Raw genomic sequence first — 22210 nt, forward strand, 5'->3', positions numbered from 1 at the left:
TAAAGCATTTTTATAGACTTAAAACTGTCAGTGCATTTAGATTTTGGTGAAGTAAAATTTAAAATACCTCTATAATAATACAATATTAATAGAAATTGGCCATGTACTGAAGCTCATTTAATGAGCTACCATCATGTAAATATAAGAAAAGTAATTTCTTGGTCCAAATCAGTGAAACTTTAAAAAAGATTGTCTCTAGAGAACATTTTTTGAGAACAATGTTTTTTCAGACACATTCTGATACTCAAATTCACTTTATAACACAATTATAGATTAACCTTTAATTATATTTTTCTTAAAAAGCTGCAAGATTTCCATTTCTTCAGGAGACATTTTCACCACTGTGTTATTCCATTCCACAGGTTAAGCTTTCTTCATTATTATTAAGAACTTCATACATGTTAGAGAGATTGCCATTTATTGCTTTTTCGTCTTTTCAAAAAGACACAGGGAGACTTGCTAGACTAAAGCTCACATCTTTAAAGGCATGCAACAAAAATATTCCCACAATGATTGTAAAGAAGCCACTCAAAGTACCAATGACGTCATCAGCAGGCATATCTTGCCACTCCTTAAAAAGAATAGCTGAACAAGTTAAAACTGATATTGTGAAGAATACATAACATATTGGAGTCACAATGGAAGTGCTGAATATATCCAGGGCCCTGTCAGGTAATCAACCTGTGTGCTCACACACACTATAAGGCTCAGCAGCAGAATCCAGGCCAGGGGATGTTGCACCACAGGTTTTCCAGCAAATAGCTCTTTAATAGCAATGCCCAGGCCCTGAACACAGGAGACTGAAAACGCTCCAATTACAGAACAGATTGTTATGTACACAAGAATGTCTGTCTGTCCATGGCACGGTCCCACCACGAAGATTAAGATCAATGACACAATGACCACAAGTGTTGCAAAGATCACAAAACTTAGATCTCCTAGCTTGTGAGACATTTCATTTAAAGTCTCAATCTCCTCTTCTTTTGGAGCATGAATGACCATAACTGTAGATACTAGAATACTTAATAAGCATCCAATTTTCCCATGAAGATTGAGTCTTTCATTTAGAAAGTATGAAGAAAGAATGGCATTGAGAGCAATCCAGCCCACCACAACCATTCTTTAAGATATGCATGGCCACCTTGACCTGCTCTCATGGAGCCTTTCCTGGCAAGGCGCAGAAGACCTTTTTTTTTCAAAATGAAACTCCTGCCAATGGAAATGCTGGAGCTCGTAGCCAATCCCAAACCAATGTAAAAGTCATAAGTTCCACGCCCCTGGATCATTTCGTTTGTTACTGAAGAAGTTCTTGTGAATCACACTGATCACAAAACAGAGAACCCACTGGTGCTAGAGACAGGATTATGCAGTCTTCAAATATGTAAGTTTAATATGGTCTCTCTTATGAAAGAAAAGGCTGGAAGAGGTTAGAGATGATTTATTCACTCTCATTTCCTTGTAAATAATTAAAGTTTTAAACCCTGGTAGAGTACCTCTGGCCTGGCCCTAGTCACCTCTGCTCACACGCCCACACAGGCCGCAAGGGCCGCCCACTCTTGAGCTCGCTCGGCCAGCGCCTTAGTCGCTGTCCAGTAGGAGGTGAGAGCATCCAGAGCTGCAGCCATGTGTGCCGTCTCCTCCATGGGGGAACGCCGAAGGGAACCCGCCCCGGTCGACTTGCGACCACCGCTGCTGCCGCCACCGCCACCGGGACCTAGAGCTTCCGCCAAGGAGAGCCTGGGCATGATCGAATGACCGAGAAGTTTTTTAAAAAACGCTACAAACTATTACTTCCAGACAAGCAAAGTCGCAGGAGGGGCGGAGGTTATTTTGTGTAATTATGTGTTCATGTTTTTAGAAGTAAATGTTTTCTCCTATAAGTGACAGTATTAGAATTCATTAAAAATGAGGACATTCCCTGGCAGTATGAGCCAGCAATCCCAACCAAGAGAAATGAAGACATGTGCCCACAGGAAGATGTGCATGTGAACATTCTTGCCCGTTTTCTTCTTAATAACTCAATCCTAGGAAGAACCCAAGTGTTCATTAGTTGGTGAACGCATAACCAAATTGTGGTATGTTTATGCCCAATAATAAAAAGGTTCAAAATACGGACAATGCAACAACGCAGGTGAATCTGAAAAATATTTAACTAAGTCAAAGACCTGAAATATAAGATACTATATACTTTATAATTTCATGTATATGACCTTGTGGAAAAAGTGACAGAAAGCAGATCAGAGATTATTTGGGGAAGGGGTCAGCTGAGGCAATAAACTGCAAAGAGGCACAAGAAAAACTTTTAGGGTGTTGGAAATGTTCTATAGCTTGATTGTGGTGGTAGTTACATGACTGTATATAATTACCAAATTCACTTGAAATGGGAATTTTATTGTCTGCAAATTTTAACCTCAATAAATGTGGACTGATATACAGAATTGGAAATTTTGGAGAAGAGGAATGTTTGAAAGAGCAAGAATAGGTATTTTTATAATGTGGACATAAAAGAGAATATTGAAGACCCAGAATACAATGGGGAGTAAACAAGAACAGTTTCCATTTTTCTTCTTCAAATATGCCTTTCCAACTGTCCCCCACTCTTTTTAATCACTTCTTAAACATATCCCATTATTTGCAGGATTCTTTCAGTCATGAGAATACTTTCATTTTTATAATACAGATACAGTTTAAATATTAAAGTCCTAGTATTTTGAATTTAGGTTTGAATCCACATTCATTTCAACTTCCCTGCCCCCCTGCCCTGACTTAGGTCTAGCATGTGGCTAAGAGACTCATGTGGGGAAGGGGGTAAGTAAGGTCTGTAGTTAGTTCTCTGTGTCTTCCTCACTCTGCCTCTCCTCCTTCTCTGCTTTTCCTTTCTTTCTTAGATCCAGTGAGGCTGAAGAGGAGGGATGGGAAGAGCAGGGGAAAGGCGTGTGTGTATCATATGGGTCTCTCTGTGTTGAACAGTCTTACACAATCACCTGAGATTTTCTATGAGCCATGCATCCCTGATGTGTGCCATGCATTCTCTGCCTGATCTATTTGGAACACCCTCAGCTTTGGTTCCCAGGGCTCTCTCTCTCTCTCTTACTTTGTATTACTGGTATCCCTTACCCACAGGCTGTGGTCCAATGCAGTTTTTTCAGGATTGCTTGCAGCCTGGCTAACTTCCATGAACCCCACTCGAACCCATGGGAAATTCACTCACTTTGCCATATCAATAGTGGGTATGCAGGTTTTTCTTGTGACTTTCTCCCAAATCTCTCTGCTGTTGCTCATTGTTCCACCCAGCATTCTGCCTTCTGAATTCTGGTGAGAAGCAAGCACATGTCCCCAAAGTCCAGAGATAAGGAGGAAGACCAAACATTCCAGTTTTTTTCTTAGTAAATTTTCTATCCTCAACTTTTTCAGCTCAAATGGCAGATCCAGCGGAGGCTGGCTGATTCAGCTGCTTTGCAAGCTGGGTATGAGATGCCCATGCAGTTACCTTCACCCCTACCAATACCTCTTCAGGGGAATGCAGTGGAAGGAGTAGAGAGAGAAGAGGAGAAACACTTACCTTTCCCCTCTACTTGAAAAAGAAGAAAAAAAGCATTTTCCCCTCTAAGCCTTTAATTAGCTTTACTAAAGGCTCAACATCACGGATGGGGTGATGATCTCAGGAACATCTTATCTACCTCTGAAAAGCCCTGTAAGGCTATTATGGTCTGAAGTCTGGAAGCTCCCCAGCTTCTGTGAAGGACTGTTTGCTGTCATTTCAGTGTCTGCCCATCACCCTTGAGTTTTAAAGGAAGAAATCTGGGAAGCATATTTCCTAGAATCCCACACAGTGTGTGTCTGACTCTGCCAATCACAGATACTGTGGAATCCGGTTAGGAAAACTGAAGGGAGACATAGCCAGAACCATGGCTATGTGTGTGGGTCTTCGCAGGAGGCAGGAGAGAAGTTTTCCAGCACCTTTGGGCACCCTCCTCCTTTAATGCCTTAAGCAGATGGAAGCTTTGAAGGCATTTTCCCTTTCATCACTGTCCTTCCACATTTGTATGTTTTCTCAGCCATTCTGGTAGTTATGAAGTCTGTGAAAACTTTTAAATCTCCTTTGCTCCAAAATTTTAGAGTAGCTTTTTGTTTCCTGCAGAACACTGACTGATGCAGCAGCTCTCTTTAAAATGTAGAGACACTTATCTCCTATTTTTCTCTCAACTTGAAATTCTCAGACAATGGCATCTGGTTACATAGCTTCAGGGTAAATGGAAAGTTTATAATCCTATTGTCAGTTACAAGCAAGGAAAACATGGGTAAAAAAGTGGTGACGGAGTCAGGCCGGTGTCCTTTCGTGGGCTCCAGCCGGAATATGTCACAATAATAGAACTCTTTGTTTAAAGGTTCAAAGAATGAGTGAAAGCTCGTGGGCACACATTGGTATTTCCCGCCTTAAACTCGGTTGAGTTATGTATGTTAATAATACTATTTCCTCAAACTTTTCTTCCTCTAGAGTCATAACTATACACCTCAGGTAATAGGACGTTCGCTAAGGAATAAATAATAAAGTGAAGGAAGAATTTTCTCAGAAGCCTTCATGAGAAACAAGAGCATCATTGAGAATATTTGTGCAGTCACCTCTAGTTGGGAATCACTAAAGAGAATTGGAGTGTCATTCAGGACACCTGTCACTCTGACAGTCCAACAGCAGACTAATGGCCCAGCATTCCTATTCGCTGTTGCCGCCTCAGAATCAGGCTTCTCTTGTTCTAACTGGCAGCCTCAAATGCTTTCTGGCTCTGTTTTATGTGATTTGTCTCATTTCTCTCTCTGTTCTCCTCTTTCTGTCATGTCTTTTAGTTATTGCCTCCGCTTGGTGCTATATGCTGAGTGTTTCCACAGAGCTCTCTCTTCAACTAGAAGAAAAGAGTAGATATAATTGGTTCAGTTGGTAACTTTTGAGTGTAAAGAATTTGGCAACAAATCACATGCCCAGTCACTCAAGTGACTGATGGCCAGCCTAGTGTTAGCTGTTTTAGTCAGTCATCGAGCCTCATCTACCTGGGAAAGTAGGTCCATGAGGCAATAAGTACATTGACTTAGGATATGGAACAATCTAGGGATTACTCAGATAGGGTGTGGCTGGCTAAAAAAGTGAAAACCAATGTATTTTCAATGTTAGAGAGTGACTACATTTATTTTATTATTTTCTGACAAGGATATTTAACCTCTAGCAATCATAGAAACCAAAAGCTATAAGCCATAGTTCTTTGATATTAAGGAAACATGAATTGTGTGATGTCTCATGTATTTAATAAGAGCCTTTTAGGGAAAAAAATGAGTAGCAAGTTCATGTGACATGGTATATTAGATGATTTCAGAAATATCGACATGCAAAAAATGAAGACATTAGGATTGCAAAAATAGGGTTATTTTGTAGTGGATATGAGTCTATATCAATGTGAAAAACAAAAAGAGGAGATCCCACAGAGAGCCAACGCAGTGTTTTTTCCACAGCAGCTCCAGGGATCATAAAATTGATTCTACCAGTTCCAAGAGGGAAAATGAGCAAAATGGGGTCAAAATTATTGTCAGGCTAACTTAATTAGCACAACTATTATAGCAGATTGCTCCCTGCCATAGAGTAAGCCTAAAAAATTAGTAAAACCGTGCATGGTGATAGATCAATTCTTGCCGATTGTAAGAGAGGTGGAAAAATGCCTGTGAATACAGCTCAGCATGTGTTTATCCCTGGCTGTTTTCCTACACAAATAGAAATAATCTAAATATAAGAGGACATGCGGCTCTCTAAAGTTATTAAATATATACAAAAATGCACCATTGAACTAATTTAGGAGCTATAAATACTAATTTAAATCATTCTGACAAAAGCTGGTTTTTCTTTCTGCATGTTCGCTGTTGTAAAACAAGCAAGAGCAATCTCGGGGCGCCCAGGTGGTTCTCTCAGTTAGCGTTTGACTCTTTGTTTCTGCTCAGGTCGTGATCTCAGGGTTTGTGGGTTTGAGCCCTGCATTGGGCTCTGCGCTGAGGGATGGCAGTGAGCCTGCTTGGGATTCTCTCTCTCCATCTGTCTGCTCCTCCTCCCCCACACCCCATATAAATACATAGATATTAAAAAAAAAAACAAGAGCAATCTAATAAAAAGTTTCCTTCCGCTACTTTAAGGGATGGTCATTAGTAGGTGGTGCTTTTTTCTGCGGGCAAGTACAGCGCCCAGTTTAAGCTTTCTGTCTGTATTTAAAAGGACCACGCCTGTTTCAAACCTTCTATATCTCATCTTGACCCTTCTCTTCTTTGGCAGTCATAACAGAAAAAACCTGGAGAACGGTTTTGTCCGTTCCTTTTGACCTCTGTGCTTTAGGAAATGTTTACTTTTATAGTTAAACAATGTGACTTTTATAAGCAGTTGTTAATAGTTATTATGCAAAGCAACTAACACACTAATTTTGGACCACGTGCTTCGAAACTCTTTCTATTTGTATGTTGAAAATAACAATTAAAAATTGCTTTTTAACAAGGTTAGCAATAGTAATAGAACACTTGTGGAGTGCTTCTTACATGACCAGCATTGTGATAAGACATTTACAAGTACTATTCCTCTTCACAGAAGAGAGAACTAGCGCTTTGGAGATTTTATGTAATTTCACCTGATCGTACAGATAATGAGTGAGAGATCTAGGACCTGAATGTTAAAAAGCCTGACTCTGGTGTTGGTGTTCACGGTGTCATACACACTCTTCTGATAAGACACCAGGCTTAACCAAATCCGTGGTTTTTGTTTTGGTGCATTTCTTGCATACATTGGTGAAAATTGCTGTTATTTGTAAGTAATTGTATGTTAGAAAATAAGCCAACCAAATCTATCTACCTTTTGCTAATAATTCTGCTTTAAAATAATTTTAATCCATTTTAGGTTAACTAAATATAAATGATTTACACAGATGCTTTTTTGTTTGTTTTTAATAAGCAGCACACAAATTATTGAGTATTCATTTTCTACTTTAAAACACATTATTAAAAATAATATATAAGGAACAATGATTGCACGTCATTCCTTTTGTTACATGCATTTCTGTTTTTTTTCTTTTTAATTTTCTTTAATGTCACTGATTGTTGAGAGACCGTGTGTGTATATCCAGGGGAGGGGAGGCAGAGAGAGAGGGTAAGACAAAGAATCAAAAGCAGGTCAGCCTCTGAGCTGTCAGCACAGAGCTTGACACAGGGCTCAAACCCAGGAATGCTGAGATTATAACCTGAGAGCCTAAGTTGGATACTTAATGACTAACACACCCACTCGCCCAACCTCCCCTCCCTGGCATGCTTAAGGATTTAGATATGAGAGGTTAGGCTGCCTCAGTCTATTGTGTTTTGGCCAAAAGTGTGAGAGAGGAGGGGAGGGGAAGGGGGGGTGGGGGTGCGGGCAAGGAAGGAGAGGAAAGGAGAGAAAGATGGAAGGACGAGAGCAGCCTTGGCAAGATTTTGACAAGTGATGAATCTGCTTGAAGCGTAGGTTGGGTTTTATTGAGCTCTTCTTTCAACTACGCTGTAGATTTGAACTATTTCAAAGTAAAAATAAAATAAATGTACAAGAAAGAAAAAATAATGCATATACATAACTTTTTCTTAGTTTTCTTTAATCTTATAATATACAGAGTCAAAAAAGCATTTATAAGTATGATTTCAAATTAGGCTCATTAAGACCATAATTAGAATGAAAGACAAAATATAAAAATCACAATAAGAATAAAATTTATATTTAAGTCAAGAAGATATAGAGGCAAGGGAGATCACTGAATAGATTAAATGGTAATAAATATAAGATATTAAGTATCAGATAAACATATTAAATGAACCAGATATGTGCTTTTTAAAGTAACAAAGAATGCAGATTATTCAATTTCTCTGAGTTGGGTCATTTCTGGGTTAAATTTATTGTTATAATAATGACATTTCAATTGTTGTGAACAACTTTATTCAGAAATTTAAGACCAGAAAAAAAAACAGCTGGAATTTATTTTAACAAATTTTTCTGGAAAATCTTTCATGCAAGACAGAAATAAAGGACACCCGGCAGCTCGATTGGTTTAGCATCTGACTTAGGCTCAGGTCATGATCTCACAATTCCAGAGACAGTTCTGTCTCTGCCTGTCCAAAATACACAAAACATTTAAAAGTAAATAAGTAAATACTTAAGCATGCCTTTTCCTAAAATAAGGACATTCTCCCATAAAAGCCCATCACTGTTGCCTAGGAAAATCAACATTAAGTCAATACCATCACCTGACATACAGATCATACTCAAAAGTCCTCAGTTTCCCAAGATGTGATTTACAGATGGCAGTGATGGCTGCAACTCAGGGACCAAGCAGGACTCACGCGGTACATTTGCCTACTATGTATCTTAAGTCACCTCCCTCTTCTGTTCATTTATTTATTTGAGTGGTCTACTCAGATTACCCACACATGGTCCTATAGCCTGAGTTCTTCTGGCTGCTTCCTGAAGATAAAATTCAGGCAACCTCACACCACATGGATGAAGCTCTGCCCCTCAAGAGGCCTATCAAGCGAGGCCATCCCATCATTGGCAAGGCTGTGTTTGACCATGTGATTAAGATGGTGACAGCCAGAACTCTCATTTGAAAACCATGTCTTCTGTCTCAATCCTTCCCTTGTAGTATCTCACTGAAGGGCTTTCACAACCCTTGTTGATCCTGCCCACATCCATCATTTTGCTGGAAGTAACAGAATGGTGGTACTCAACTTTTATAATCCTTTTATTAGCTGGCATTGTTCCTTGAAGGAGAGGGGTTTTTATTTTTCTTCTCTCTTTTCTTTTTTTTCTTTTTTTCTTTCTTCTTTTACTTTTTTGCTTTCTTGCCAAAAAGGTATTCTATGTTCACTATGAACTTTCCTTGTCCTAGATATGAAATTTCCCATTCTTTCCCCATAAAACATGACTTCTTTTTAGAGATAAGTGGAATTTCATAATGGGAGTTAGATATGCTCTTTACTTTTGAAATGTCATTGCTTTCATGTCGTTTCAGGGCACAGGGTAAGAAAATGTGTGTGTGTGTGGGGGGGGATGTGTGTGAGAGAGTACAAACATACAGATGTATACCCGGAAAAATCACAAGTTTATACTGATTCTTTCAGATCAAATTCAACATCATTGGGTTCTTCTGTTTGTTTTCATTTTCTATTCTATATATATATAATATATATATATATAATATATATATATTATATATATATACTCTTCCTTTCCCATACTTCCCCTACAGATTCAATATATTCACTCTTTTGCTCTAATTTGCAATTTACAGAACATAGCTTCAGAATTAAAACACAACACTACTATGCATACTAAGTAGAGCTCAAGACATTTTATTATTACTATTTTTTGGTGTATATATTTCTTTTTCTCTCATGCACAAAAGGTAGGATATGATATGCATTCTTCTGTACCTTGCTTCCCTTCTCTTCCTTTCCCTTCCCTCATTTCTTTTCTTTCTTCAACTGAAGACAGCTTGAAATTCTTTCCATGTTGATTGTGTAGTCTTCATGTCTTTAACTTGCCTAATACTCCATTTCCTGGATTTTCTATAATTCAACTAGAATGCAGGGATGTCTTTGGTTGTTGTTAATATTTTGCTATTGAAAATAATGTCACAGTGAATAGCTGTATTCACTGGCACCATTTTTAACTTTCACCATTAGTGTATGAAAAGGTTTTATTTCCCCACAACTTTTTGATTTCTTGCCCAAGTGGGATATAAGAAATGATATCTCATTGAGGTGTAAAGGTGCACTTCTTTCAGCATGCAGTTCTTTTCATTTTTTTTCATTTCTCTCTTTTTTTCTTCCTTTTTTTTTTTTCAGTTCTATACAAATAAACTTTTGGTCTCTTAAGGTCCTTTACTTATCCTTTAGAAAATACACTAACTTAAGAAAATATTCTTGTGAGAACAATATAATACTATTTACACAAAGCTTTTTAGAAGTATTTTATTTTTCCCCAGAGGTGTTACAGTTGAGGAAATAGCTTCCCCAGTATGTTGTGAATTGACTAATAGCATTAAAAACAATTATAATAAATCCATGAGTGATAATCCATAAGTATCCAAATATTAAGGGTATTCATTCAAACTTGAAATGCTTAGGAATTATTGTCAGTAATAAATAATTTCATATACAATGTTAACTATGCCCTTCCATTAAGCATTTGTCTTTAAAAGCAAATTTATACTCACCACATAGTGTCTCACTCTCTGCTCTAATTTAATTCAGACTACTTATGATTATTGTGAGCAATTATTTTTAACAATTTCTTTCTAAATCCCATATGGTAATGATTAAAACTTGAAAGCTTTAAAAAGAAAAAAATGTAAAAAGAAATATTTTAAATAAGTTTACGAAGCCTGCTTTGGGCTCTGGTTGTCTCTTTATCCTCCGTGGAGCCCCCATGCAAAGTTCCCCAGTGGACTCATTTCCTTTTCAAATGAGTGAAAAATTCTTTTTATTCCCCTCAGCTTCTTTTGAAAAGAAAGACTTTATTTAAAATAATTGATTTATTTTTGAGGCTACAAAATGCTGACATTTAGACACTCATTCCATAGAAGTGCTATAATGTCCCTAACTTATTTTCTGCTAGTTTATGAACTCAGTTTTAGTCTTTCCAATAATTATTTCACCTTGACTCTGTTGTCTCACATTTTAATATAAACCTTTCAAGATGTGGGGTCTGAGGAGTGCCTGGGTGGCTCAGTCGGTTAAGCGTCCAGCTTGGGCTCAGATCATGATCTCACTGTCCGTGGGTTCGAGCCTCCTGTTGGACTCTGTGCTGACAGCTAGCTCAGAGCCTGGAGCCTGCTTGGGATTCTGTGTCTCCCTCTCTCTCTGCCCCTCCTCGCTCATGCTCTGTCTCTCTCCTTCTCAAAAGTAAATAAAACATTAAAAAAAAATTTTTTAAAGATGTGAGGTCTGAAGCTACAAGAAATAATATTTATCATGAAAATGGAAAATCATGACATCCATCCCGTTGATTCAGTTGATTTTCAGAAATCGTGCTCTTCATAAAATTGTCACAGGGTATAAACAGAGAGTTAAATATCAAATGTGAAATTCCTAAACTGGTTTATTAAAAATATTTACATTTTTCTAAGAAAAGCATAGAAAACAAAAAATAATGGAAGTAAAAAAAATCGATTATAAAGGATAGATTTTTCAGAATGAAGTTCAACTCATTACTTCTCTCAAGTGTGTATCTGTCACAACCACAAAGAGAGGAAACTGGGGAAGGCCAACATGAGTGGAAAACAGGCTACAGATCCTGATGGGTTTTCTAGCGGCTGCAGTTTCCCCACAAGGAATCTGGATTTTCTCACTTCAGGATTGAAAGGAATAGTCGTGATCTTAAAAGAATGGCAAGGTGTTTTCATTTTAAAACTTGGCTAGAAAAAAATTAGGCAGAATCCTAGCTGTACTGAATGTGCATATGTTACTACCATGCTCTATTTTAAATGTTTGGTGCAAATATTTCAGGACCCAGGGTTTTGTAACCACTTGGATTACTTCCTGAATTTGTAAAGGGGAAGTTTTTATGTATCAAAAACATATGGATATTAATTAGAACCTTAAAAGTGAGGTTTATTTTAAAAATTAAAATAACAGTGACATTCTGTTTTAGATTATTATTGCTAGCTATACATTACTGTACTAAATATAACATTTAGTGGACATATATTGTTATGAAAATAAATGGAAAAGCCTGGTACTAGTGCTGGATATGATAAGGTTAACAAATAATTAATGCCATTTAAGTATTATCAAAATGTTTGCTTAAAAAATTGCATAAATGTATTCTTTTCTCCTTTTGCTATTAAAATGTAGTTTAACAGTATCTCTATGAAATAAAATATGTATCTTTTTAGTTTTGAAATTGTTTAAGGGCTTACTTTGTTGTTGTTTGGTTGTTTGTTTAAAGGTTTTTTTTTTTTAAGGTTATTTATTTATTTTGAGAGAGAGAGAGAGAGACTGCATTCTCAAGCAGGGGAGGAGCAGAGAGAGAGAGATAAGAGAGAATCCCAAACAGACTCTGCACTGACAGAGTCCAGTGCAGGACCCCATCCCTGACCCAAGTCAATAGCTGCTCGCTTAACTGACTGAGCCACCCAGGTGCCCCCGTGATCTCATATTTTTAAGTGATCAGCTTCTATAACTATCTGAAAATAATTTTTGTTCTATTTTTTTCAGAGAATATATTAAAAATCATGACAACTAGTGTCACATTATTAATTCCATCATTTAAGGAATTCTGTATTTTGTCAATTTGATCTGCCATGGTGTGAGGTGTAAAATAATTATCTAATTACCTCTAGAGACTTCAGGTTTCTGCATCATATGTAAACAGATGAGGAGTATTCACTTCCATCCTTATAATAAAAAAGCCCAGACCAATTAAAAATCAATAATTACTTTGGCCTGTCCTTGAACGAATGTCACAAGGTAATAGCCAGTCACGTCAAGAACAAAGACATAGCTCCAGAACCATGTTTACCTAGAGAAGAAAATGGGAGAATCCTTAAACTGTTAAGAATATTTGAATGGCAAATTTGAAGAACTGCTAGAGGCTGAATGCAGACCACCTTGAAACTCTCTCGGGGATGGACTGCACTCACTCCAGGTCACCCACAGTTACTCTTTACGCCAGGAACCTACCTAGTTCTCCCAGTGAGAATTTGAGGAAGATTCTCTGACTGTGCTCAGTGGGAGGTGAAGAGAACAGTCATCTTAAAACCAATTCAGAATCTTTTCTTAACAAATGCCTAATATCTAGGGAAAAAGAAATTGTAAGAAGACAGTGCTGAATGAACACTTTTCCCAGATGGAGGAAGGGGATTTGGCTTCACCTCTAGCTTTCTGGTTTCATCTAAAGAAATAGTGATAGTAATAATAATAAGAGGGGACAAAAGTTCAATAAAATAGAGAAGGGACGTGGAAGTCAGGAGAGAAAGACTAACAAAGAATGTTTTAAAAACTCAGACCTTTGGAAGAGAGAGACAGACATTTGTGAAAGACACACCCCAAAACAACAGGTCACATAGATTTTTAACGTAATAACAAAATTATGCACCCCCTCTTCCACATACTACCACAACGCTGACAAGCTTCTAGTAATCTGACTGGATTACAGATGAAAGAGCTGCAAGATAGAGACTCTCTGAGGAACATTAATTTAAAATTAATAACCTAAGCTTTCATCTCAGGAAACTGGGGGAAGTAGAACAAATTAAACCTAAAGCAAGTAGAAGAAAAAATATAACATTCTTAGAGAAGAAATCAAAGAAATTAAAAACCAGCAACAACAGCCAAAATGAATGAAACCAAAAGCTAACTTAAAAAAAAAGATTAATAAAATTGATATCTCTAGCCAGGCTAACCACAGAAAAAAGAGAGGAAATATAAATTGCCAATATAAGAAGAGAAAGAGCATAATCACTACTAACCCCATGGACAGCAAAAGGAGAATAAAGCAATACTATGAACAAATGTATGCCAGATTAGAAAACTTAAAGGAATGGGCAATTCTTTGAAAGAAACAAACTGCCAAAACTCATTCAAAACAAAATATATTAATTAGACAGACCTATTAAGGCATTTAATAAGTAGTTAAACATTTTTCAGGGGTGCCTGATGGCTTAGTCAGTTAAGCATCTGACTTCAGCTCAGGTCATGATCTCGCAGTCCAAGAGTTTGAGTCCTGACAGCGCTCGCTCGCTCTCTCTCTCTCTCTCTCTCCCTCCCTCTCTCTCTCTCTCTCTCTGTCTCTCAAAAATAAACATTTTAAAAAATCTTAAAAAAAGTTTCTCAAAAAAGAGACCATAGGGCCCAATTTGGTGAATTCTACCAAATGTTTGAAGAAGAAATAACACCAATTCTACACAATATTTTCCAGAATGTAGAAAAAAAGAGAATATCCACTGATTCATTTTATTAGGAAATCTTTGCAGTAATAACAAAAACAATGTAAAGACATTAGAAGAAAAGGTACAGACCAGTATTGCTGATGACCAGAGAAGCAAAATTCCTTGACAAAATGATAACAAAACAAATCCAGCAATGTAAGAAATTAAAAGATAAATAAATCACAACCAAATGACAATCATCCAGTTATGCAAGAATGATAGATCATTTATAAATGAATCACAGTGATTAATCATATTAACAGAATGAATAAGAGAAATTGACTGATTACATCAATGGATGCACAGAAAGCATTTGACAAAAGTCAATACCCACTTATGATAAAAGAACTCAAAAAACTAGGAATAGAAGGGAACTTCCTTAAACTAATAAATAGTATATAGGGAGAAACCTAGAGTTAATATTAGATAGACATTGAGAGACTTATGACTTTCCCACCTAAACAAGTATATCTTCTTATCACTCACTTCAAAATATGAAATTTTAGTTTTTACAATAAGGCAAGAAAAATAAATAAAAAACATAAACACTAGAAGGAAGAAATAAAATTGTAGATGACATGAAAGTCTTTGAAGAAATCCCCCAAAAATTCTAGCACTCCCAAACTCTTCAACTGCTGAACAAGTATTGGAAGGTTGTAGGATACAGAGTTAGCAAAAATCTATAGCTTTCTTATGCCAGCAATGAACATTTGGAATTTGAAATCTACAAAAGAAGTATCATATAAACTAGCAGTGCCCTCTAAAATACTCTCCAAAACTGATAATCAATATGTACTGCATTGGTCTGTGGAATGTTGCAAATCACTGATGAAAGCAATCAAAGATCTAAATAAATGAATAGATATTCCATATCCCTGTATTGGAAGACTCAGTATCCTTAAGCTTTCAATTCTTAGCAAATTATCTATACATTAACTACTATTGGATTGCACTTGATTTTGTCAATAACTGTATTAATGACAGTATGATGTTGATAAAATGATAAATACACTCTAAAACAAGACAATGCATCACTCAGGCATATATCCATACAGTTAGCCATCTCCTCTCTGAACAAAAGTGCAAAGGCAATTCAATGAAGAAAAGATGGTCTTCAACAACTGGTGTTGGAACAGTTTGGCATCAATATTAAAAAAAATAAAAAATGGTCCTAGACACAGACCTCACATCTTGAACAAATATTAATTAAAAAAATGAATCAAATGCCTACATATAAAATATAAAACTTGATAATGTCTACAAAGAAACAGAGGGAGGAATCTGTGTGGCCTGGTTTGGGTGATGAGTATTTAGATAGATGAGAGATTCCACAGGTGAGGCAGGGAACATACAATAGGAGTCACTGAGCATTTTGTCCTGCCAAAAAGTAAGACAATACTCAGAAAAAAACAAAACAAAATAAAACAAAAACAGTAGGATATATGGAAGAGACACAGGAACTAACTAAAAGTGTTCTCAGTAATTCTGAATGGGAATAACTTGAGTAATAAAATAAATATGGTAGCATTAGATTATAACTCAAAGTAGAAAATAAATATACATGAGCTAGGCCAATATAAATAAGTAATTGAATAAATAAATGCATGGGAGAGAGTAGCCAAATTTCCAATGCAGAACAATAACAAATTATGTAGCTACTACCCCTTCAAAGAGGTACAGAATAAAGTCTCACCCTTGTGAAATAAAATGCCTGTAGTAACTTCCTACTAAAGAATACATCTTGGGGTGTTTGAGTGGTCAGTCCATTAAGCCTCCAACTTCTGACCTCAGCTCATGAGTCCAAGCCCTGCAGTAGGCTCTGTGCCATCAGATTCTCTCTCTCCCTCTCTCTGCCTCTCCCCCATTTGTGTGCATGCATCCTTTCTCCCTCAAAATAAATAAACTTAAATTTTTTAAAATTATATTATGGAAAGAGAGAAGAAAAGTATTTTTTATTAAAAAAACAAAAACCGAAGCTAGCAAATACTACCTCTACCAGGAAATAAAGACTAATGTCATTAAGGATAAAGTCATGTTAATAGCATGTACCCTTGATAAGATACAATGAGAATAATAATTTATATCTGTGGTCTTCCTCCCCAAATTCATAAACTCTGTGTAACCATGAGATAAACTTCAAACAAGCCCACACTGCAAGGTATTTAACAATATATTTGACAAACAGTCTTCAAAACTGTCAAAGTAACAAACAAAAGTCTAAGAAACTCTCATAATCTAGAGAGGCCAGAGGAAGCTAAATATAATGTGACCTCCTGGATGGAATGCTGGAACAGAAAAAGAACCTGAGGCAAAAACTAGGGAAATCCGAATAAAATATCAACTTTAGTTAATAAAAATGGTTCAGGGACGCCTGGGTGGCTCAGTCGGTTGAGTGTCTGGCTTCAGCTCAGGTCATGATCTCATCGTTCGTGGGTTCGAGCCCCTCATCGGGCTCTGTGCTGACAGCTAACTCAGAGCCTGGAGCCTGCTTTGGATTCTGTGTCTCCCTCTCTTTCTGACCCTCCCATGTTTGCACTGACTCTCTCTCTGTCTCTCAAAAATAAATAAAAAACATTAAAAAATTTTTTTTAATGGTTCATTAGTTGGAACAAATGTACTATAGTAATTTCAACAATAGGGAAACAGGAGTGTGAGGCCTATGGGGAGTCTAATATTCCTCCAACTTCTAAACTTTTCTAAAATTAAAAAAGTAAGTTGTTTGAAAATTATTTCATTCATATGATAAAATTTAAAAAATAAAAAAGATAAAGATAGTTCCCATCCATTTTTTTTCATTCCTATAGTTTCTTTTTAATATTATTCTTTTTGCTGCAGAAATATTTTCATCGTAATTTCTAACATGTTTCAATATGTATTTCCTAATCTGTCTGCATTGATAATCACAGCATTGAATTTAAGCTTGTCTTTATCTTTAATCTTTCTTTGCTTGATTTAGTTTTATAAAATTTCTCTAAGTGTCCACTAAATATCTTATAATAATGGTATCTTTTGGCATCTTAATGTCATAGACATTGTAGAAAAGGAAAACCTTTTCAGTCCTACAGTAGAACCCTTAGTAGCAATTTACTGACCAGGAACAATAATGCTTAAAACTGCTTTACAGGATCTATTACAATAAGAGAAACATAAGAATATGGAATTATATATATTACATATATGATGATACCTTAGGTACCTTTGAGAGAGAAGATTTTTTTCTGATGAGAATTAAGTTTCGATTTGAGCATCCCAATATGTTCTTTTGCATTAACCTGAGACCATAGCTTCTAAAGTCCTTAAATTTTCTAATGATATTTTTTGGAAGTATTTTTAAGAAGTATCTTCACTTCATGGAGCTATATGTTCTAGGTAGCTAAACAAGATCGTGGTAAAAGGATTAATAATTATTTGTTTTTCAGGGAGAGGGGAAATGTACCCAGAACCTAGACCAGTATCAAAATTATGAAATCCACAATCAGGCAAAGCATGACAAAATTCTATTACTATAGCTATAATAGCATACATCCTATGTTTATAAATATCTGGCTAAACAAAAGAAAATAATTCATGAAAAACCTATTCGTGGGGCACCTGGGTAGTTCAGTCAGTTAAGCATCTAACTCTTGATTTAGGCTCAGGTCATGATCTTGCAGTTCATGAGATCGAACCCCACCCACATCAGGCTCTGCACTGATAGTGCAGAACCTACTTGGGATCCTCTCTCTCTCTCTGTCTGCCCCTCCCATGCTCATATGCTCATGCTCTCTCTCTCAAAATAAATAAATAAACATTTTTTAAAAAAGAAAAAACATATCAGGAGGGTCTTGGAGATCTACGGTGAATTTCTTCCACTGCATCCTATATAGGCTTATATAGCAGCATCTGGCCTTAACTAGATACCTACTTACTTCATGTGCATGTATTTGGTAACTCCTTAACTAAATAATACAGCTTAGGGTTGATATGTACAATTTTTCATTCCACATATTATATATTTGGTATGTATCCAATAAATATTCATATCTTATATTCAGTATAGATATAAAAAATAGTTGTTAAACTGAATTCAAAGGTAATAGTCACATAATATTATATTCTAATTCTAAAATGTTTTCACTCACTTGCACCAGAGTTTCTAATAAAAATTTTAAATGACTGATATGAATGAATCATGAAATGTGCATAAGCAGAACTTCCAAAAGTCAAGCAGCAAGTAAAATAATCTACAAATTAGATCTACAAAACCAGATAATCTACAAACTAGATAGATAATCTACACACTAGATAGTATAGAAACTAGATAATCTACAAACTAGATAGTCTGCAAGCTAGATAATTACACACCAGATAATCTACACACTAGATAATCCACAAACTAGATAATCTACAAACTAGATAGATAATCTACAAACAAGAGAATCTACAAACAAGAGAAGCAACTGCAAGATGTTTGTGAATCATTGATGCTTGATTGTAATAATCATGGATGCTTTTGTTAAAATATCTTTTTAATGATCAATTTATGTTGCCTGAGAAAATGGATACCTAAGTACTAAAGTACATTCCTAATTAACTTCCTTTCTGGAAACCTGTTCCAACATTACTACCACACTGCTTTTCTTTAAAAAGCTTTCATCGTTAGTGAACATAAATCAGTTGAGGGATTGCTATGTGCCAGACACTGTGACAGAGTTTAGGGAAAATAGAAAGTGTAATAAGACATAGTCCCCCCCTTTATTAAAGTAGTTCAACATTTTCACATCTGCCATTTTCTAGGTGACGCTCGGTTCTTCATCTGTAGTATGTTGATTATAATAGTACCTTCTTGGCTGATTCACTTAATCATTCATTCGTGTACTCAAGTTGTTCAGGGTTTGTTTGTTTTTTGTTTGTGTTTGTAGCACTTGTATATCTAGGCAATCTTTTCTTACTCTGAATATAACAGTAACGAAGAAAGATAAAATTTTTGACATTGAGATATTTATATTCTAGCAAATGAAACAGACAACATTCAAACAAGCTAATAAATATACAATATAATTTGAGGTGGAGATAAATTCTAGAAGAAAAATTAAGTCAGGCAAATGATTAGATACTGAATACTATTTTTTGAAAGGGTGCTTAGGGAGGCCTCTCCAAATGATACCCAAGTGAAATGAGGAAGCAAACAATGATCACTTGTGTAGGAGGAGCATTTCAGGCAGAACTACCAGAAAACTTCATGGCTCTGGAGACAGAAACAAGCTTGGCATGTTATGTTATTGTTCGAGGAACAAGTGAAGACTCAGGACAGCAGGAGGAGAATGAATGAGAGGAGGAAGAGTGGGAGATGAGCCCGGACTCAGGTGTGGAGCCAGACCCTAGAGGGCCTTCTGAGCCATGATTAGGGATATAGATATTAGTCTAAATATACGAGAAAGTCACCAAAGGGTTTTGAGAAGCTGAACTCACTTTTTCTTTAAAGATAATTATTGTTGATATGTGAAGAGTAAGCCACAGTTATATATCACCTGGAACCCTTCTTGCTAGACGCAAATGCCAAGCTCAAATCACTACTTTGTGGAGAGGTAAATAAAAGGAGTGATCATAAAGATGTAGTGAATTTGCAAACTATAGTGCACTAAAAGAGAGCCAGTAACTGGGAGCTTTTACCAGTCCCGGGCCCAGAAGCACAGAGGAAAACAGCAGATAGTAATGGGGGAAATGTCTGTGTATAAAGAAGTGTCTGATCAAAGTTGATACTTAAATTCAAGAACTGGCCAACCTGAAGTCAGTCTGCATCAGAATATCGTGAGAATAATCTCTCCCTCATCTCCCCTCCCTGCCTCTGGTCCTTGTTGTTGCTCCATCCACAATATCCATCTCCAATACCAAATGCAATCTAGAGTGCAAGGCAGCCTGATGGTGTGGTCCATTCCAGTCAGTCCTGGGAGGCACAGGGCAGGGCAGAAAACAGTGGTGAGCGGACCTCTGTGAGGAGAAAATGGAAGCAATCCAGTACCGGAGAGTATAGAAAAAAGAGGACTTAGTTAGGAAGTTATGAATATCTAGCCAAGATATTTTGGTAGCTTCAATGAACATGGTAAGAATGTAGTTGCTGCAAAATGGTGAGGCATTTTTCATGGGCACAGAACTCACTGATTGTAAATGTGAAAGAGGAATCTAGGATCACTGCTGGTGTTAGTTCGAGTAGCTAGGTGGATGTTGTGCTATTTGGTGAAAGAAGAGGAGAAAGAAGCAGTCTAGGAATATACTTTGGTAAGGGAGAAAAAGAGAGGATCTCCTTTGAATAGATTAACTTTAAATTAGACATCCAAATGGAGGTTTTGAGCAGGTGGTTGAATATTTTAGTCTGAAGCTCAGCAGAGAGATTGGAGATGGATATGTAAATTTTGGAGTCACAAGCACATAAATAGTATTTAAAACCATGGCAGTGAGTATAAATAAAGAAGATAAAGAGTCCAAGGTTGGGACATTATAGGAATTAAGGATTGAGAAGGGGAACAATCTTGAAAGAGAAACTGAGAAGGAGCATATAGTGATATGGGAGGGAAATCAAGTCTCGGAGATAGGAAAATAAAGAGCTTCAAGAAGCAGAAATGTTTTTATAAGTAAAGAGAGCAGTGCCTAAAATATAGTTGGAATGCCAAAAAAAATGTTACCTACTATCATTATCACAAAACTCAGACTTCAGATTTAACTAAATTATTTTGAGTGCAATTTCTGGTCCTTCCTGGATGCTTTACCTGGGTCTACCTTGCTAAGTATCAATTTCTTCAGTAGTAAAATAGTGGGGACTTGGGAATAAGTTCTTCCCTCTTGGATTATAGCAAAGTGCAAGTAAGACTACAAGTATAAATACGTCATTTGAGTTTCATAAACAACTTTCCAAAGAATTCAGAAAAAGTATAACTTATTTCTGATTTGAGAATTAAAAAAGAATTTTCCGTGGAAATTGCCTTTGGGATGAAAAATGAATAGAATGTGCCAAGCAGTGGGGGAAAGGAAGACTTTTGAGCATAGGAAAGAACATAAGCAAAGACCTAACAATTACAAAGTATGAGACTCGTTTTGAAAAATAGCAAGTTGTGATATTTTCTGGAAATTAGGTGTAAATAGTGGATATGCCTGGGGCCATATGGTAGAAAAAAATCATAAATGACAGGCTCAGGGATTTGGATTGTATATTGTGGACAGTAGAAAAAGTATGCATGATTCTTGAGTAGGTGATTAAGCTGGTCAGACTGGACTTCATAGATGAACTTAGCTGCAGTGAGTAAGATATTGGAATAGGGAGTGGTGGATGTTTCACTAGCTATACAGTTAAGGCTATGAACATTCTATTCATTAGTCATTCATTTAGGGGGAAAAAGTGACTTGCAGCCACATCTCACAATTCGTTGAGTACCTGAGTGCATCTCACATGTATAGCCTCATTTTTTCCACGTAGGCAAAGAGAGTCTTGAGTCCAAGCCTTTTCCAGATGTTGTTGTCAAAGTTCCTCATTACCTGATGGAACCAGGATACTAGAGATGCCTTAGTCCCACATGCCTGACATGGTATAAAAGAAAAATAATCCATATCATTCTTGTTTGAATAGGATGAAAACACCATGCTATTGTGTTAATGTAGTAAGAAGCATGGAAACTCATTGTGAAGATGGTAGTAATGATGCTAATTGTCCCAAAAGGTTGATATTCTATCAATCTAGTTTAGTCCCTGCCCTTGATATAAGGCTGATAGACTAGAATAAATCATTGATTTGAAATGTGTTTTTGTGCTACCATAGGTTAGAGAATGCTAGGAAAGTCACTTGTCTCAATCCAGGCTCATTTATACAAAAAGAATTAGGTTAACATCCTTATAGTAGATTCAATAAAAATTATGTGTGTATATATATATATATGTATGAATTATATATGCATACACAAATATATGTACACATATATATTTGATTTAATTCAGTGTTTCTCAGTCTTAATCATGGAATCCTTTAAAAATGTATAATATAGAAACATTATTGGCACTAGTTTACTGCAAATATATTTTGTGAAATGTGTCTCTAGAAAATTCTAAAGGCCAGTTAGATCAAAGAAAATACATGGGCCTTATGCTGATTTGATATCTTGGCTCTACTGTTTATCAGGTAATTGGCTTTGACCTCCTGACTTAATCTATATGACATTCCATTTGTCCATTTGCAGTAGGTTGGTTACTATTCTCTCTTCTGCCAGATGGTC

General features: G+C 36.4%; 1 pseudogene; it reads right to left on the minus strand.

Moving 5' to 3' along the window:
- Positions 1-295: 295 nt before the first annotated feature.
- Positions 296-1286, minus strand: LOC115276678 (annotated as a pseudogene).
- Positions 1287-22210: the final 20924 nt, after the last annotated feature.

Source organism: Suricata suricatta, chromosome 13, assembly GCF_006229205.1.
Source record: "Suricata suricatta isolate VVHF042 chromosome 13, meerkat_22Aug2017_6uvM2_HiC, whole genome shotgun sequence".
Taxonomy (NCBI): domain Eukaryota; kingdom Metazoa; phylum Chordata; class Mammalia; order Carnivora; family Herpestidae; genus Suricata; species Suricata suricatta.